This window comes from Pan paniscus, chromosome 1 (assembly GCF_029289425.2).
Source record: "Pan paniscus chromosome 1, NHGRI_mPanPan1-v2.0_pri, whole genome shotgun sequence".
NCBI classification, from domain to species: Eukaryota; Metazoa; Chordata; class Mammalia; order Primates; family Hominidae; genus Pan; species Pan paniscus.
Window position 1 is genome coordinate 6,078,250 of NC_073249.2, and position 20,134 is coordinate 6,098,383.

General features: G+C 50.7%; 3 pseudogenes; 2 read left to right on the forward strand and 1 right to left on the reverse strand.

Moving 5' to 3' along the window:
- Positions 1-1,054: 1,054 nt before the first annotated feature.
- Positions 1,055-11,543, forward strand: LOC117976094 (putative uncharacterized protein FLJ44672; annotated as a pseudogene).
- A 1,168-nt stretch (positions 11,544-12,711) lies between these two features.
- On the forward strand, positions 12,712-14,208 carry LOC129394851 (putative uncharacterized protein FLJ44672; annotated as a pseudogene).
- Positions 14,209-15,084: 876 nt separating this feature from the next.
- LOC117976082 (protein capicua homolog) lies at positions 15,085-19,568 on the reverse strand (annotated as a pseudogene).
- Positions 19,569-20,134: the final 566 nt, after the last annotated feature.

The following is a 20,134-nucleotide window of genomic DNA, read 5'->3' on the forward strand; positions in this document are numbered from 1 at the left end:
CACACCCAGCTGATTTTTGTGTTTTTTGTAGAGACGAGGTTTCGCCATGTTTCCCAGACTGTTCTCAAACTCCTGAGCTCAAAGCAGTCCACCCACCTTGGCCTCCCAGAGTGCTGGGATTACAGGTGTGAGCCATCTTGCTCATTCTAGTTTAAACTTTTGAGTGGTTTGTGTCTCCTGATTGGACTCCTACAAATACAGAATTGATGCTAGGAAGGGTACCAGGAGATAGACGCACATAGATGGGATTTGGGAATAGGTTTGGTTATCCAAGGAGCAGTGCTGAGCTCCTTGCTAATGGGATATGGGATGCTGGTGATTTCCAGGAAGTGAGCTCACAATGACTCAAGCTGCCACATACTGTTGATTGTGAAATGCCAGTTGAAGCATATGTCCTGCGAGCTTAGGGGTGCTACAAGTTGACCACTGCAGCAGTAAAGATGACTCTGAAGAATGGCGTGGGATGGATCCTTTCAAATGCACTTGAGCAGCGGTCTCCAACCACAGGGCCACAGAGCTGGAGGTGAGCAGCAGGCGAGTGAAGGGAAACTTCATCTGTATTTCTAGCCCCTCCCATCGCTTGCATGACCACCTGAGCTCCATGTCCTGTCAGATCAGCAGCAGCATTAGATTCTCATAGGAGCACAAACTCTGTTGTGAAGTGTGCATGTGAGGGATCTAGGTTGTGTACTCCTTATGAGAATCTAATGCCTGATATTCTGTTACTGTCTCCCATCACCCCAGATGGACAGTCTAGTTGCAGGAAAACAATCTCAGAGATCCCACTGAGTCTACGTTATAGTGAGTTGTAGAATCATTTCATTATATATTACTATGTAGTAATAGTAGAAATAAAGTGCACAATATATGTAATGCACTTGAATCATCCTGAAATTATTCCCTCACTCCCAGTCTGTGGAAAAATTGTCTTGCACACATTCACTCTGTTTTTTGGTAGAGGCAGGGTCTTAATATATTGCCCAGGCTGATCTCAAACTCCTGGCCTCAAGTAATATACCTCTCTCAGCCTCCGAAAGTGCTGAGATTACAGGCATAAGCCACCACCCTCAACCAAGACTTTCTTAAACCAAATAAAAATTAAGTGAGATTACTTGAGCCCAGGTGGTCAAGGCTGCAGTGAGCTTGATTGCACCACAACTCCAGCCTAGGTGACAGAAGAGACTGTCTCAAAAAATAAAATAAAATACAAATTAACCCTTTATGACATTCCCAGTAACTTCCTAAGTGCTCCCCACAAGTCTTTGAATTCTGTTTAATTTTCACATAACATTTAAGACATTTAAGAACTTATGTCTGTCTGTGTCATCCCTTTATGTCAAAAGATGTCTTTTTGTCACTTCCAGCTGGATCTACCATGAAAGACTTCTGAATCCAGGAAGAGAGACTGACTGGGCAACATGTTATTCAGGTACAAAAAGATTTGGACTGTAACTTAAAAATGATCAAATAATAGTGCATGCATCAAGTGCAATGGGAAGCTCTTCTGGAGAGTGAGAGAAGCTTCCAGTTAAGGTGACATTGAAGCCAAGTCCTGAAAGATGAGGAAGAGTTGTATGAGAGTGGGGAGGGAAGGGGGAGGTGGAGGGATGGGGAATGGGCTGGGATGGGATAGCGCAAACTGCCCGGGAAGGGAAACCAGCACCGTACAGACCTGAACAATGAAGATGGCATATTTGGTTCAGGGAATGGTGAATTAAGTGTGGCAGGAATGCTTTGTAGACACAGTAATTTGCTTGTATGGAATTTTGCCTGAGAGACCTCATTGCAGTTTCTGATTTTTTGATGTCTTCATCCATCACTGTCCTTGTCAAATAGTTTGGAACAGGTATAATGATCACAATAACCCCAAGCATAATATTTCGTTAATTCTCACAGAATCACATGTAGGTGCCACAGTTATCCCCATTTTATGAATGGAGTGATGAAAACCTTAGGAATAATGAATGATTTGCGCAGGCTCACCTGGATATTAAGACTGAGTCAAATGTTGGGTCTGGTCTGACTTTAATGTTTGCTTTGTTCATGAGCACCACATATTGCCTCTCCTATGCAGTTAAGCAGGTAGGTGACAGAAAAACCCATGTTTGTCTCTACTCACACACTTCCGACTGAATGTATGTATGGAGTTTCTACACCAAATTCTTCAGTGCTCTGGATATTAACTGGGTATCCCATGACTTTATTCTGACACTACCTGGAGTTAGCACAGACCCCACAAGTTAGGGGCTCAGTCCCACGAGGCCATCCTCACCTCAGATGCCAATGGCAAGTCCTAAGTTGTCACCGTACTTTTGAGCAACCTGTTACCAATCGGGGGTTCCCATAACTGTCTTCTTGGGTTTAATAATTTGCTAGAACAGTTTATGGAACTCAGAAAAACAGTTTATTTTCTTTTTTTCTGAGAGAGAGGGTCTTATTTTGTTGCCCAGGCTGGTGTGCAATGGTGCAGTCATAGCTCATTGCAGCCTTGATTGTCTGGGTTCCAGTGGTTCTCCCACCTCAGCCTCCCTAGTAGCTGAGACTACATGCCTGCACCACCACATCTGGCTAGTTTCTTTTATTTTTTGTATAGATGGGGTCTTGTTGTGTTGGCCAGGCTGGCCACAAATTCCTGGTCTCAAGTGATCCTCCCACCTCAGCCTCTGAAAGTGCTGGGATTACAGATGTGAGCCACCACATCTGGCCAGTTCATTTCCTATTACTGGTTCATTGTGAAGGATACATCTCAGAAACAGTCAATGAAAGAGACGTGCATGCTGGATGCAGTGGCTCATGCCTATAATCTCAGCACTTTGGGAGGCCAAGGTGGGAGGATCGCTTAAACTCAGGAGTTTGAGACCAGCCTGGGCAACATGGTGAAAACCTGTCTCTATAAAAAATTAAAAAATAATAATAATAACCGGTGTGGTGTTGTGCACCTAGAGTTCCAACTACTAGGGAAGCTGAGATGAGAGGATACCTTGAGCTGGGGACTGGGGAGGCTTAGGTTACAGTAAGCTGAGATTGTGCCACTGCACTCCAGCTTGGACAAAAGAGCCTGATCCTGTCTCAAAAAAAAGAAAGATACCCAGGGCAAGTTAAGTTCGGAGGGGCACAGAGCTCCCATGCCCTCTGTTGAACATGCGACCCTCCCAGCATCTCCTGTGTCCAGCAACCCTGAAAGCTCTGCAAACGCCTTTCAGGGTGTTTATGGAGGCTTTATTATGCAAGCATGATTGATAAAATCTTTGGCTGTTGGTGATTAAGTCAGTCTCCAGCCCCTCTTCCCCCTGGAGTTCAGTGCATGAGGCTGAAAGTTCCAAGCCTCTTACCATGTGGTTGCATGGTAATCAGCCCTCCTCTTGAAGAAATTTAGGAGCTTGCAGTCACGCAGTCATCTCAACAACATCCCCAAATGCATTCTTACCATGCTGGAGGTCCCAAAGTTCTTAGAGGCTCTTGTGTTAGAAACCTGGGACCAAGACTAAATATTAAAACAAAAGATGTTCCTGTCACATCTATCACTGAGGTCTTTGTAAGAGCTTTAGAAGCTCTGTGCCAGGAACCAGGGACAGAGATTAAATATATATTTCTTTTCTTTTTTTTGAGACAGAATCTCCCTGTGTCATCCAGGCTGGAGTGCAGTGATGTGATCATAGCTCACTATAGCTTTGGCCTTCTGAGATCAAGCAATCCTCCCATCTCAACCTCCCAAGTAGCTAGGACTACACATGCATGTCACCCATGCCCAGCTCATTTTTGTAGAGTCAGAGTTTCACCATGGTGGCCAGGTTGGCCATGTCGGCCAGATGGGGTCTTTTGTTGCCCAGGCTGGCCACAAATTCCTGGGCTCAAGTGATCCTCCCACCTCGTCCTTGTAGAGATGAGATTTAGTTATGTCGTCCAGGCTGATCTCAAACTCCTGGGCTAAATCGATTGTCTCACCTCAGCCTCTCAAGTAGCTGGGACTACAGGCACATACCACCATGTCGGGCTAATATTTATTTTTATTTTTTTCTGGGGGGGGGGTCTCACTGTGTTTTACATGCTAGTTTCAAACTTCGGGCCTCAAGTGTTCCTCCTGCCTTGACCTCCCAAAGTGTTGGGATTCTGGGTGGGAGCCACCATGCCCAGCAATCACAAGGGTCTTTATAAAAGAAAGAGAGTAGGAGATTCAGAATTGGAGCAGGAGATGTGGTGATGAAAGCAGAGGTAAGAGAGGGAGATTTGAAGATGCTTCACCTCTGGCTTTGAAGATGGAGTCAGGGGCCATGATCCAAGGAATGGGAGTGGCTTCTAGAAGCTGGAAAAGCCAAGGGAACATATTAGAGTCTCCAGAAGGAATGCAGCCCTGCTGACACCTTGACTTTAGCCTTAATAGACCTAGTTTGGGTTTCTGGCCCCTAGAACTGTAAGATGGTAGATTTGTGGTGTTTTAAGCCACTAAATGTAGGAAACTGCAAACTATGTTGCAGCAGCAAGAAGAAATGAACATGAAGCCAGGCATGATGGCTCATGCCGGTAATCCCAGCACTTTAGGAATTTAGGCAGGAGGATCACTTGAGGCCAGGAGTTCAAGACCAGTCTGGGCAACATAGTAAGACCTTGTCTCTACAAAAAAATGAAAAAATTGGCCAGGCGTGGTGGTTCACGCCTGTAATTCCAGCACTTTGGGAGGCCGAAGCGGGCAGATTACCTGAGGTCAGTAGTTCGAGACCAGCCTGGCCAACATTGTGAAACCCCGGCTCTACTAAAAATACAAAAATTAGCTGGGCATGGTGGCACGCACCTGTAATCCCAGCTACTTGGAAGGCTGAGGCAGGAGAATCACTTGAATCTGGGAGGTGGAGGTTGCAGTGAGCCGGGATCGCACCGTTACACTACAGCCTGGGCAAGAAGAGTGAAACTCTGTCTCAAAATAAAATAAAATAAAATACTAAAAATTTTAGCCAGGCATGGTGGCATGAACCTGGAGTCCCAGCTACTCGGGAGGCTGAGGTGGGAGGATCGCTTGAGCCTGGAAATTTGAAGTTGCAGTGAGCTGTGATTTCGCCAGTGCACTCCAGCCTTGGTGACGGTGAGATCTTGAAAAAAAGAAAGAAGAAAGTAAAGAAAGAAGAAATGAGCATGGTGGGCATGGGGACAGATGGCAATGTTAAGTAGAATGGTCAGGGGTGGCCTCCTAAGTGAATATTGAGTAAAGACTTGAAGGAGGGGAAGGAGGTGGCCAAGGTGCTGAGGGAAGAGGATTGTAGGCAGAAACAATAGAATAAAGTGTCTGAGGTGTGTCTGAGGCTCTGGAAGGAGGCCCATGGAGCAGATGGAGAGAGGGAGAGAATTAGGGGAGGGAGCCAGGGAGTTGCTGGGTGGGGATCAGTACAGATCACATAAGCCCTGGGAGGTTATTGCTGGGGCTTTGGCTTTTACTCTGACTCAGATGGAAACTGCGGGAGGGTTCTGAGCAGAGAGGCGACATGATCTGTCTCCCGATTTAAAAGCATTCTCTGGCTGCTGAGTTGAGAAAGACTGTGGGAAGATGTGATAGAAGCATGGGGGCCAAGCTTTGGCAACATCCAGGCGGGAGATGATGGTGGTCCTGACCAGGGTCATGGTGGTGTTGAGAGATGGTCAGAGGGGAGAAGTAGGGGAGGAGGCCAGGGAGTTGCTGGGTGGGGATCTTTAGTACATGTCGAAGACAGTCAACAGGATTTCCTGACAGACTGGATATGGGGTGTGAGAGAAGGCAGGGGTCAAGGTTGAGTTTGATTGTTACTGAAATTATTAAGTAATTTTAAAAAACACTACTGCCTTTCCCAATCCTACCAAGTATGGGATGCTAGATTAAAGAAATCTCTTCAGGCTCATTGCAGTGGCTCATGCCTGTAGTCCCAGCTGTTTGGTAAGCAGAGGTGCGAGTATCTTTTAAGGGCAGGTGTTCAAGACCAGCCTGGACAACACAGCAAGATCTGCTCTTTACAAAAATATTTTTCAAAATTAAATAAATGTAGCTAGGCATGGTGATGTGTACTTGTAGTTTCAGCTACTCAGGAGGCTGAAGTGTGCAGATCTCTTGAGGTCAGGAGTTTGAGGCCAGCTTGGGCAACATAGCAAGACCCCTCACTCTACAAAAAAATTAAACAAATAACCAGGCATGGTGACACTCAACTGTACTACCAGCTACTGGGGAGCTGAGGCAGGAAGATGGCTTGAGCCCAGGAGGTCGAGGCTGCAGTGAGCTGTAAGTGCACAGCTGCACTCCAGTCTGGGTGACAGAGCAGGACCTGTCTCACAATACAAATAAAAATACAAGTAAAATAATATCTCAAGTCAGAGCCTTTTGGCTCTGCAGCCCTTGCAACCCCTCAGCCATGCAGTGGGGTTTGCGTCCCTGGGAATGAGGAGACCCCTGCCCGGTGTTGTTGCCTGATTAATCAGTGTTTTAAAACATATATTAATCGGGGTGGGCGCGGTGGCTCACACCTGTAATCCCAGCAATTAGGGAGACCCAGGCGGGTGGATCACCTGAGGTCAAGAGTTCAAGACCAGCCTTGCCAACGTGGCGAAACTCCTTCTCTACTAAGAAAATACAATAATTAGCTGGACATGGTAGTGGGCGCCTGTAATCCCAGCTACTTGGGAGGCTGAGGTAGGAGAATCGCTTGAACCTGTGGGGTGGAGGTTGCAATGAGCTGAGATTGCGCCACTTCACTCCAGCCTGGGCAAAAGAACAAGACTTTGTCTCAAAGAAAAAAAAAAGTAATATATCAACATGTAATGGTTTTATTATTAATATGTAATGAATATTAAATATTTTAAAAATCTTGTATTATATCAACATGTAATGGCTTTAATATGTGATGAATAATATTTTAAAAATTGTGTCTTATTTTCTAGTTCTAATATAATTATCTGCAGAAAGAAATAGTCTTAGAGATCTTCAATAAAGTTAAAAAATGTAAAGGGATGTTAGACCCCAAAAGATTGAGAATTTCTAGTTTAGAAATATTCAGAGTAAGCCACATACAACTTGCTACTTGAACTATTTTTTTTCTTTGCTTTTTATTTTAGGAGATGGGGTCTCACCCTGTCACCCAGGCTTGAGTACAGTAGTGCTATCACAGCTCACTGCAGCCTTGAACTCCTGGGCTAAGGATCCTCCTACCTGAGCCTCCTGAGTAGCTAGGACTGTAGGTATACATGACGATACTTGGCTAATTTTTAAATTGTTTTGTAGACATGGGGTCTCACTTTGTTGGCCAGGCTGGTGTCAAACTAATGGCCTCAAGTGACCCTTCCACCCCTGCCTCCCATCCTCGAGGCATGTGCCACCACAAGGAGCACTTGTTCAATTTTCTAAAAAAAAAATTTCTAAAGTAAGGCTGTGGGATGATGGCAGGAAGATAAAAGAAAAACAGAAGAATAAGTTAAAATGACTTATTCATACATATTCTTTTGACAGCAAGAAGAACTTTTAGTATATACATTCCTTACAAACAAACAAAAGGCAGATAAACAATGTTGTATAGGAACTTCAACACACATCGTACAATATTCCCACTTTGCTGACATAAGTTATGGAAATTTCATGGTTTACTTGAGTGTCGCTACCAGTATTTTGCTTCTCTGATGATTTTTATCAACTTCCTCATCTGTTAACTTCTCTCCAAGGTATGTCATGTCACGACATTACTGCCGCTGCATGAACATGGCCAGTGTCTTTCTATTAAACATGTAGAATGCTTTCCTAATTTCTCTTTTTACTCTCTGTCTTTGTGTTTTGCATTTTCCTTACTTTTATTGTCAGAAACTCCAGAAAGTCAATCGTACTAATTTATCACGATTTGCTTTATTAATTTATACTTTGCTTATGTGGAATTTTGCCCAGCAGACCTCATTACAGTTTCTAACCTGTTTTATTTTGTTTTTTTTCTGAGACAGGGTCTCCCTCTGTTGTCCAAGGCTGGAGTGTAGTAGTGCTATCACAGCTGACTGCAGCCTCAACCTTCCAGGCTGAAGCAATCCTCCCATCTCAACCTCCCACGTGGCTGAGACTACAGGTGCTTGCCACTATGCCCAACTAATATTTGGAATTTTTGTGTACGTGGATTCCAGAGGGGTGACAGCGAAACGTGAGTAAGCATGGATTTTGGTATATGCAGAGATGGGGGGCTGGGACTAATTCTGTATACTGAGGGACGACTGTATATGTTTTTACAATTACGCTGTAGGATACAGACTGTTGCATAGCCTTGAAAATAATAATTTTTGAGTGGAATAATACTGATAAAAGTAGCAGCTGGCCAGGTGTGGTGGCTCACACTGGTAATCGCAACACTTTGGGAGGCTGAGGCAGGAGGGATGGCTTGAGGCCAAGAGTTTGCGATAGGCCTTGGAAACAAAGGGAGTCACCATCCCTACAGAAAAATACATGAATTAGCCTAGTGTGGTGGCATGTTCCTGTAGTCCCAGCTACTTGGGAGGCTGAGGTGGGAGGATCACTTGAGCCCAGGGAGGCTGAGACTGCAGTGAGTCATGATCAGGCCTCTGCACTCCAGCCTGGGTGACAGAGTGAGACCCTGTCTCAAAACAACAACAAAGTAGCAGCTAACATCAACTGACCTTTTACCAGGTGCCTATTGATACCATAGTTTAATTTCTTATAACTGTTTCTTATTTCACTTACCAACTCTGTCTTCAGTTACTCCCAGATTTTTACTGTGTGTGTACAGATGACCTTTTGTTTAGATTGAATTGTCTCCCCAGAAGTAAGATTACTGTGAGTCATGGTGAATGGACATTCTCATTACCCTTGATGTAAATTGACAGGGTTTTGGGTGCCTCCCAGCTATAATCTTAGCACTTTGGGAGGCTAAGAGAGGAGGATTGCTTGAGGCCAAGAGTTGGAGGAGGCAGTATGGCAGTATGGTGAGACCCTGTCTCCATTATTTTAAAAAATTGACAGGCTTTACCCTGGAAGGCTTATACATAATTTAAACACCCCTCATAGTATAAGAAAGTGCCCATTTCACTGCACCTTTGCCAGCACAGGGTAGTATAATTTAGTAAGTCATTTTTTGTTTGATTATTTTACATAGACAAAAGAACTCATATTACTTTACTTGTCACATTTCAACATCTTTCCTCAGCTTATTAGCTCTATTTCTTTTCTGTCTGTAAATGGTTGTTGTTGTTTTGTTCTTTGAGACAGGGTCTTGCTCTGTCACCAGGCTGGACTGTAGTGGCATAATCATGCCTCACTGCAGCCTTGACCTCCCAGGCTCAAACTTCCGCATTCCGAGTAGCTGGGACTACAAGTGTGCACCACCACTCCCAGCTAACGTTTTTCTTCTTTTGGATAGAGACAGGGTCTCACTGTGTTGTCCAGACCGGTCTCTAGCTCCTGGCCTTAAGCAATCCTCCTGCATTAGCTTCTCAAATTGCTGGAATTTCAGGCGTGAGCCACCATGCCTGGCCTGGGCTAGTCCTATATTCTCTAGAGTTCTCTTTACTTTGTGCTAGCCAATCTCTCATTATGCTGTTCACCTGTTATAATGAATAATTCTCTGTATTAAATTTTACCACTTTAAACTTTTGAGTGGTTTATGCTTCCTGATTGGACTCTGACTAATATGTTAGGAAGGGTCCCAGGAGATAAACCCACACAGATGGGATTTGGGCATAGGTTTGGTTTCCCAGGGGGCAGTGCTGAGCTCTTTGCCAGTGGGAAATGGGATGCTGGTGATTTCCAGTAGGTGACCTCACAGTGACTCAAGCTACCACTTACTGTTGATTGTGACGAAATGCCAGCTGAGGCACGTGCCTTGGGAGCTAAGTGGTTGCTGCACTTGACCACTGTGAAGACTGGTGTGGGAAGGGTCGTTTTGGATGCACTTGAGCAGGGGTCCCCAACCCCTGAGCCATGGAGCCGCAAGGAGCCACACAGCAGGAGGTGAGTGGTGTCGAGTGAGGGAGTGAGGGAAGCTTCGTCTGTATTTACAGCCACTCCCCTTTGCTCACATTCCCGCCTGAGCTCCACCTTCTCAGATCAGCAGCAGCATTAGATTCTCATAGGAGAACGCACCCTGTTGTGAACCGTGCATGTGAGGGATCTAGGTTGCGCTGTCCTTATGAGAGTCTAATACCTATTGATCTGTCACTTTCTCCCATCACGCTCAGGTGGGACCATCCAGTTGCAGGAAAACAAGCTTAACACGCCCACTGATTCTACATTATGGTGAGTTCTATAATTATTTTATTATATATTACAGTGTAATAATGGAAATGAAGTGCCTAATAAATGTGAATGTGCTTACATCTTTTGGCCCAGCTCCTACCTCCCGGCAGCCTCTCCAGGCCCAGAACTTTCTCCAGTCAGCCTCTACAGACCAAGCTCATGACTCACAATGGCCTATTTAGGCCCATACCCTACGTCACGGCAGTCTCCGCAGATGAGGCTACTGCCTCACAACAGCCTCCACAGGCACAGCTCCATCGTTACAATGGCCTCTTTAGACCCAGCTCCTGCCTCCCAGCCTTCTCTCCAGGCCCTGAACTTTCTCAAGTTGACCTCACCAGGCCCAGCTCATGCTTCTTGGCAGCCTCTCCAGGCCCAGCTCCTGCATCTTGGGGGCCCCTCCAGGCCCAGCCTCTGCCTCCCGTCGGCCTCTATAGTCCCAACATCTGCCTCACAGCAGATTCTTCAGGCCCAGCATCTGCCTCACTGTGGACCCCCCAAGCCAAGCTCCCAATCTTTCAGCAGCTTCTACACACCCAACTCCTGCCACCCAGTGGCCTCTTTAGGCCAAGCTCATGCTTCACAAGGGCCTTTCCAGGCCCAACTTTTGTCTCATGGCAACCTTCCCTGGCCAGATTCCTGCCTGTCTCCCAGCAGCCTAGACAGGCCCAGGCCTTGCCTCACACTGGCCTCTCTACATCCAGCTTATGCCTCACGGTGGCCTTTCCAGGCCCAACTCCTGTCCCAGGACGTCATCTCCGGGCCCCAAACTTACTCAAGTCAGACTCTCTAGTCCCAACTGCTGCCTCCTGGTGGCCTATGAAGGCCCCAAATCTCCTCAAGTTGACCTCTCCAGGCCCAGCTCCTGCCTCCTGTCAGCGTCTACAGGCCCAACCTCTGCCTCATGGGGGCTTCTCCAGGCCCACCTCTTCCTCTTGGCTGGGTCTACAGGCACAACTGCTGCCTCACAACAGCCTTTTTTGGCCCAGTTCCTGTCCAGCTCATGGCGGCCAATGTAGGCCCAAAACTTCCTCAAGTCAAACTCTCCAGGCCCACCTTCTGCTTCCCGGTGGCATGAACAGGGCCAGCTTTGACTTGAGAACAGCCTCTGCAGGCCCTGCTCTTGCCTCCCAGGGGCTTTTTCCAGGCCCAGCTCTTGCCTCATGGCAGCTGCCCCAGGCCGAATTTCTGCCTGCCTGCCAGCAGCCTCAACAGGCACAGCTCCTCCCTCACAGTGGCCCATTTAGGCCCAACTCATGACTGTCGGGCCATTTCCAGGCCTAGTGCCTGCCTCGTGGCTGACTCTTGAAGCCCAAAACTTCCTCAAATCAGCCTTTTGCCCAACTTCTGTCTACTGTCGGACTCTACAGGCCAGCCTCTGCCTCACAGTGGACCCTCCAGACCCAGATGGTGTCTCACTGTGGCATCCTCAGACGAAGCTCCTGCCTTTTGGCAGCCTCTCCAGGCCCAGCTCCTCCTGCCTCCCAGTGGCCTCTTTCAGCCCAGCCCAGCTCATGCCTCCTGGCGGCCTTCCCAAGCCCCACTTTTGACTTTCGGTGGCCTCTGCAGGCCTCGACAAGGCCCAGCCTCCTGCCTCCCGAAGGCCTGCACAGGCCCAGCCTCTGCCTCACAGCGGACTCTCCACGCCCAGCTAGCTGTCGCCTCACTGCGGCCTCCCGAGTCCAAAGCTCCTGCCTCTCGGCCACTTCGGCAGGCCCAGCTCCCACCTGCCAGTGGCCTCTTCAGGCCCATGGGGCTCATTCCTCACAACGGCCTTTCCAGGCCCAGTTTTTCCCTTCCGGCGGCCTCTCCGGGCCCAGAACCTCCTCAAGTCGGCCTCTCCAGACCCACTTGCACCCTCCGGGCGTCCTCTCCGGGCCCAGCTCTTCTTCCTGGTTGCGTCTCCAGGCCCGACTCCTGCCTCTCAACAACCTCTTTGGACTCAGTGCCTACCCATCTCCTGGCGGCCTTGGTCGGCCCACAGCTTCCTCAAGCCAAGCTCCCCAGGCCCAGGTCAGGCCTCACGGTGGCCTCTCCAGGATGAGCTCCTGCCCTCCGATGGCATCTCCAGGCCCCAGATGGTCTCTGGTCGATGGGCTCCTCCACGCCAAGCTTGGGCCTCCCGGCGACCGCTGCAGGCCCAAGTTGTCCTGAAGTCGGCATCTCCCGGCCCGGCCTCCCAGCAAGTAAGCAAGCTCTTTTGGCTCAACTCCTGCCCAGCTCCCAACCGCCTTTCTAGGCCCTGAACTTTCTGCAGCCAAGCTCTGAGGGCCCACCTCCTGCCTCCCGGTGGCCTGTACAGGCCCAGCACTGGTTGGAGAACAGCCTCTGCAGGCCCCGCCCTTGCCTCCCAGGGGCCTCTCCAGGCCCAGCTCTTGCCCCCACAGCGGCCTCCTGGGGCCAAGTCCCTGCCTGCCTCCCAGCAGCCCGCGTGCGGTCCAGCTCCTCCCTCACGGTGGCCTGTTGATGCCCAACTCATGCCTCTGGCACCCTGCCCAGAGGCGTGAGCCCCTGCCTCACACTGGCTCCTCCCATGCTGAGAGAGGTCAGCGTGAGCCCTTGCCTCACACCGGCCCCTCCCACGCTGAGAGGTGTCAGCGTGAGCCCCTGCCTCAACAGGCCACCGTGAGGGAGGAGCAGGGTTGCACGCGGGCTGCTGGGAGGTAGGCAGGGACTTGGGCCTGGGAGGTCGCGGTGGGGCAAGAGCTGGGCCTGGAGACTCCCCTGGGAGGCAACAGCGGGGTCTGCAGACGCCCTTCTCCAGCCGGAGCTGGGACTGTTCAGTCACTGGGAGAAGGGATGTGGGTCTGAAGAGCTTGCTTGCAGAAACTTCGGGGTCTACAAAGGCCGGCGGGAGCTGAGCCAAAAGAGCTTGTTTGCTGGGAGGCGGGAGATGCAGCCGGGAGGAACAGCTGGGCCATACGGGAGGCAGAGGCCGGGTCTCCTCAAGTTGGCCTCTCAGACCCACTTGCAGCCTCCCGGTGTCCTCTCCGGGCCCAGCTCTTCCTCCCGGCTGCGTCTCCAGGCCGGACTCTGGCCCGACTCCAGGTCCCAACAACATCTTTGGACTCAGCTCCTGCCCAGCTCCCAGCGGCCCTGGTAGGCCCACAACTTCCCTAAGCCAAGCTCCCCAGGCCCAGCTCAGGCCTCACGGTGGCCTCTCCAGGCTCAGCTCCTGCCCTCCGATGGCATCTGCAGGCCCCAAACGGCCTCCGGTCGTTGGGCTCCTCTAGGCCCAGCTTGGGCCTCCCGGTGGCCTCTGCAGGCCCAAGTCGTCCTCAAATCGTCCTGGAAGTGGGCCTGGAAGAGCAGCAAGTCGGCCTCCCCGGGCCCAGCTCCGTCCTCTCGGCGGCCTCTCCAGGTGCAAAACTTCCTCGAGTCAGCCTCTCCAGGCCCAGCTCCTCCTGCCTCCCAGTGGCCTCTTTCGGCCCAGCCCAGCTCATGGCTCTCGGCGGCCTTCCCAGGCCCCGCTTTTGACTTTTGGCGGCCTCTTCAGGCGCAGAACTTGATCTCCAGTCGGCCTTTGCAGGCCCGGCCTCCTGCCTCTCGAAAGCCTGCACGGGCCCGGCCTCGGCCTCGGCCTCACAGCGGACTCTCCACGCCCAGCTAGCTCTCGCCTCACTGCGGCCTCCCCAGTCCAAAGCTCCTGCCTTTCGGCCACTTCGGCAGGTCCAGCTACTGCCTGCCAGTGGCCTCTTTAGGCCCAGCTCATTCCTCACAACGGCCTTTCCAGGCCCCGTTTTTCCCTTCCAGCAGCCTCTTGGCCTCTAATTTGTTTATCTTTTGTGTATAAATCCCAAAATATGGAATTTTGGAATATTTCCACCATTATATATTTTGGTAGGTAATTTATTTGGAGTGAGTTTCTGCACCATGCCCGAATTTTTTATTTTATTTTCCTTATTATTTGGTGTTAAACAGGTTTAATGACGGTCATGGCAACTTTTTGGCACAATGAAAAATATCGCCCATGATCAACGTGTTCTGTTCTGGGGAAGGGGGCAAAGGCAGGGTGAATCACTTTCTTAAAAAGTATAGCTCAAGTTGGGAGTGCAGAGGGAATGGGGAGAAAACCCTCCCGCTGCCTGTGTCGAAGTGCAGGAGCCCCCACCCCCATACTCACCTGAGTCCAGCCCCTCTGGGGAAAGAAGGGGTGCATGAACTCCCCCTAGTCCACAGGCGCCTCCCTGTGGCCCAAGGCCCTCTTCATACTCCATCTTGTAGCCCCAGCAGGAGCTATTTTCCGAAAAGTGAAAAGCTCTGAAGGTCCCACAATTCATGGTATGTACAGGGGCTCGGAGGAGGGAAACTGCCCAGCTTTCCCCCTGCACAGCTGCAGGGGTAGGGGGTATAGATAAGAGGAGCAGGCCTTGGCCAGGCGTGGTGGCTCACGCCTGTAATCCCAGCACTTTGGGAGGGGGAGGCAGGCAGATCACGATGTCAGGAGATAGAAATCAGCCTGGCCAAGATGATGAAGCCCCGTCTGTACTAAAAATACAAAAATTAGCCGGACGTGGTAGCGTGCACCTGTAATCCTAGCTACCCGGAAGGCTGAGGCAGGAGAATGGCGTGAACCCGGCGGGAAGAGGTTGCAGTGAGCCAAGATCGCACCACTGCACTCCAGCCTGGGTGACAGAGCAAGACTCGGTCTCAAAAAAAAAAAAAAAAAAAAAAAGCAGGCCTTACTCCGTCCCAAACTGAAAGGATTAAATGGCTTTACCTGGGAGAAGATAACCATCCTCCCCTCCATTGCTACCCCCACATACTGTCCATGTTCTCAGGGGGTACTGTGAGTCCTGGGATCTTCTTTGGGGTCACCCACCTGCCTGTGGTAGTTATGGAGACCCCCAGGTGTTGAGGCAGGGCTGGGGTGTCCCCTTCCAACCAGGCTGTCAAGGCCCCAACTCTGGGGCAGAGGCAGTGGCAGGGCCGCCAGGGTTGCTCCAGAGCCTGAGCAGGTTGAGGTGGGGTCAGGCAGGGCTGGGAGTCAGGGCAGGGGCAGCAGCAGTGGACCCGCTATGCACACATCTTCTCCAAGGTTTGTGTGCAGAACATCCTGCCCATGCTGCCCCAGCAGCTTCAGTTGGCACCTGCCCCAGTCCAGCCTCTGGGAACCATGCAGCGGCTCCCAGCGGCCCTGCACCCACCACCAGCATCTGTTTCACCTGCAGTTGAAGATCCGTGAGGTGCCCAGAAGATCATGCAGTCATCAGTCCCACGGAGCAGCCCGCGAGGCTGAGGCTTCTCCCACTGGACCGCCCCCCAACTGGCACCACTGCTGCCCCTGCCCCTACTCTCAGCCTCACGTGACTCTCGGGCAGAGGCAGTGGTGGGGCAGCCAGGGCAGCGTCAAGAGTCTGAGCCAGGTGAGGTGCGGTCAGGACCCCCACAGGGCTGGGAGTCAGGGCAGGGGCAGAACAAACCTTGGAGGGGAAGATGTGTGCATAGTGGGCCTGGAGGGCGGCTGTGGCCTAGTGGACAGGAAGAAGCAGTGGGCCTGGAAGAGCTGCATGATCAGGGCCGGCACTGGTCCAGGGCACGTGCAGTGAAGAGGACAGCGCCTTCTCGGTCTCCGGTTCCCTGAGCCTGTCCTCGGCTTCTCCACCTGTACAGGCAAAGGGGAAGCTGTCCCCATCACACATGGCACACTTGGGGGTGTTGGGCTTTGGACTGCAGCTGGAGCATCTTCTCATCTTGCATTTGGGCGTGGTGGGGTCCTCCAGTGTGGGATCCATGTCCGTGGGATTCCCTCTGCCCCGACCCCGAAAGCCCAGTCAGTTTCTCTTCAGGCTCTGCCCCCCGGGTGGCTCAGCCCAGCTCCTGCCTAGGAAAGCCTTAGTGTTGGGAGGGACCCTGATGACTGAGGAGCTTGGTAGCTCCAGGTCGCCCACACTTTCAGGTCTCTTGCACCAGAAGGTGGCAGGATCCATTGGGAGGAAACAGGTCACCTTGGAAGGCGTCCCTGGGCCCCCATCCCCAGGGGTAGGGGCCGTAGGGGGCCCGCTCTGCTGCCTTGACCAGACTCCTGGGCTTTGAAGGCTCCTGGGCCCAGTAAGAAGGAGGTGGGTGCCAAGGTTGAGGAGGAAGCATCTGAGTATGTGTAGGAGGAGGACAGGGTGGGACCATAGACTTTGCCAAAAGCTGCAGGTGGATCAGGAGACCCTGGGGGCTCAGGATCCAGCAAGGGGCGGCAGGAGTAAAGGAGGAAGGAATGACAGGTGCAAATACCTTCCCACCAAAGCCCTTGTTGCCCTCTGGCTCCTCCCCAGAGTTGTCCCCACTCTCAGTTGGTCACCCACTCCTTGAACTTGAGATCGGTGTCAGTGGTGCTAAAGCCATCATCAGCAATGACATCATCACCCCCTCCTCCTCATGGATGACCATGTGCTCCTCGTCACTTGCTATGTCCTCACTGGCCATGTGCTGGGAATGAGCAGCTCAGGTGGGCAGCAGCAGGGCTGCCCACTGGTCACCTCCCTCACCAGGGGCTGCAAAGTGGCCTGGAGCTCCATACTGAGTAGAAGGCTTTGGGCCAGAGTATGATGCAGTGCCAGACACCACCTGTGTCAGTTCCCGTAGTGCCTGACGGTCTATTTCCCTGCCGTCCAGGCTGTGTACCCCGCTGTGGGAGAAGGCTTGGGCCAGGCTGAGCCAGGTTCCCTGACTGTGTGCAGCCGTTCTGCCCCACAGAAGCTGCTCCTTGGTATCTGAGCTCTGGAGTGTTTGGGCTGCAACTGACAGGAGTTCAGAGGACACCCCAGGGGCAGTGGCAGTGCCCGTCTCTGATATGCTCTGCTCCCACGAGCCCTTATTACACTCCTGCTAGCCCCTGGCTTGTGGGCTTGGCCTCTGAGCTGGATTTCTTTCGGTCCTTGTTGCAAGTGGGCCACCTTCACCCGGAAGGCCAGGTCGTATTTCTGCATCTCATTGGGCCCCAGGGTGTACCACCGCTCGCTCAGCATCTGGCTGATGGTCCGGTTATCCTGGTTGGGGTGACCCTGGTGCGCCCTGCCAGGGCCTGGTGCCGCTTGCTGAAGATCATGACCGCCACTCATGGGCCACCAGATGTGGTCCTTGTCCCATTTGTTGGGGCTGCGTCCATCCTTCTCAGAAGATGAGTCCTGTTCCTTGCGCAGGGCACTGAGGGACTGGGCCTGACATCATCTGAGTGGTAGAGGCAACTGGGTGTCAGGAGACATGATGGAGAGGAAAGCATCATCATGGTCATTCTCTGTCTCACTGTCCAGCAGGGACTCCCCTGAGGGGCCCAGGGCTCCTCCTCCATGGTGGGAGGTGAGCTTTTACCAGGTTCCACCACCCCCAAAGTGTGTGGGGTTGCGGGCCCTGGGCTTTCAGGGCAGGTGGCTCCAGGGGGCCGCCCAGGGTCAACACTCCCTGTCCCACCTGGTGGACGCTCATGAGCAACAGCTGCCAACTTGGCAGGTTGTTTTCTCTGGTTGGAGGCCACTGAGTGACTGGCAGGTTGCTGGGCCTCGTGTGGCTGCGGGGGGGTGGTCAGGAAGGGGATGGAGTACCAGGGGAACACGACCACAGGGTGAACTTCCACATTCCTCCACACGAACATGCTGACGCCACGGGAGGCCTCACTGAACGCAGGCCTGGGGGCCGAGTACTTGGTCCGGGCAGGGGGTTCCTGGCAGGGGCTCACACCTCCTCGCCCCCTCCTCAGCCAAGGTGGCTTGGGCCCAGAGAAGGAGAGGTTGGAGAGGAGCAGAAGGCCAGGCCTCAAGTTTTGTTTTTTTTGTTTGTTTTGTTTTTTGTTTTTGAAATGTAGTTTGACTCTTGTCACCCAGGCTGGAGTGCAGTAGCACGATCTCAGTGGCCTTCATACCTGGCTAATTTTTTGTATTTTTACTGGAGGTGGGGTTTTGCCATGTTGGCCAGGCTGGTCTTGACCTCCCGACCTCAGGTGATCCACCCACCTCGGCCTCCCAAAATGGGATTACAGGCATGAGCCACAGCTCCCAACTTCATTCATTTTTACTTGAAAAACTCCCTTAAGCATTTTTTTAAGGTAGATCTACTGGTCCTGAATGCCCTCAGCTTTGTTTGTCGAGGAAACACGTTATTTCTTCTTTCTTTCTGAAGGACAGCTTTGTGAGACATAGTATTAGTTGCTGGCAGTTTTTTTCTTTCAGCACTTTGAATGTATTATTCGATTCTGTCCTGACCTGCAAAGTTTCTTTAACTTTTGACTATTTGATTATATTGTGACTTGGTGAGTATCTATTTGGTTTGAACCTCTTTAGGAATCTTTAAGCTTCATGGATTTAGATGTCTAAATCTTTCCCATGATTTAGGCAGTTTTCAGCCATTCCTTAAATAAGCTTTCTTCTCCTTTCTCTACTTTCCTTCTCAAACTCCCATAACCTGACAATGGTTTGCCTAATGGTGTCTTGTTGGCTTTCTTTTCTCTGTCTCTTTTTTTTTTTTTTTTTTTTTTTGAGACAGAGTCCTGCTTTGTCACCCAGGCTGGAGTGCAATGTGTGGTCTCGGCTCACATTGCACTCCAACCTCCGCCTCCTGGGTTCAAGCGATTCTCCTGCCTCAGCCTCCCAAGTAGCTGGGACTACAGGTGTGTGCCACCACACCCGGCTAATTTTTGTATTTTTAGTAGAGATGGGGTTTTGTCATGTTGGCCAGGCTGGTCTTGAACTCCTGACCTCTTAATCTGCCTGCCTCGGCCTCCCAAAGTGTTGGGATTACAGGCTTGAGCCACCACGCCCAGCCTTCTTTTCTCTTTTTTATTCTTTTTTTCTTTGTCCTCTGACTGGATAATTTCAGAAGATCTATATTCAAGTTTACAGATTCTCTCTCCTGTTGAAGTTTACTATTGTGTTATATCACCCAGTCTGGTCTTGAACTCCTGGGCTCAAGCGATCCTCCCACCTTGGCCTCCCAAAGTGCTGAGTTCACAAGCATGAGCCACTGCATCCAGTCAGCCCCAGCACTTTGGGAAGCTGACGTGGGAGGATCACTTGAGCTCAGGAGTTTGAGACCAGCCTGGGCAACATACTGAGAACTTGTCTCTATATTAAAAAAAAAAAAAAAGTCTTTGGGAGGCCAAAGCGGGAGGATCACCTGAGGTCAGGAGTTCGAGATCAGCCTGGCCAACATGGCAAAACCCCATCTCTACTAAAAATACAAAAATTAGCCAGGTGTGGTGGCACACGCCTGTAGTGGTGGTGCATGCCTGTAGTCCCAGCTACTCAAGAGGCTGAGGCAGGAGAATCACTTGAACTGGGAGATGGAGGTTGCAGTGAGCTGAGATCGCACCAGTGCACTCCAGCCTGGGCAACAGAGTGAGACTCCATCTTATAAAAGGAAAAAAGAAAGAAAAGAAAAATTCCATATCTGAGTGTTTACTCCTGAGTTTTTGAGATTGTTATTAAGATCGTGCTCTACTGTGATGATTTGGGTTTGTTTGATAATCAGAAAAAAGCATATTCTTTTGGGTGTTCAGCCACACTGCTTTGGTGTCACAACTGCACATTGGTTTCACAGCTGCAGGACAAATTTGAGCATCTTAAAATGATTCAACAGGAGGAGATAAGGAATCTTGAGGAAGAGAAAAAACAACTGGAAGGAGAAATCATAGATTTTTATAAAATGAAAGCTGCCTCTGAAGCACTGCAGACTCAGCTGAGCACTGATACAAAGAAAGACAAACATTGTAAGAAGCAATAGTTTCTCTTACTATTCTGAGAGCCTTATCATTCTACATCCCATCTTCCTGTGAGTTTGTCTTTGTAGCATTTAACTGTAATTGCAGTTCTCTTTTTAAAAATTGGCTTGCTTATTGTATATTTTCCCCAACTAAAGTGTGAACTCCTAGCAGGGCGTGGTGGCTCATGCCTGTAATCTCAGCACTGTGGGAGG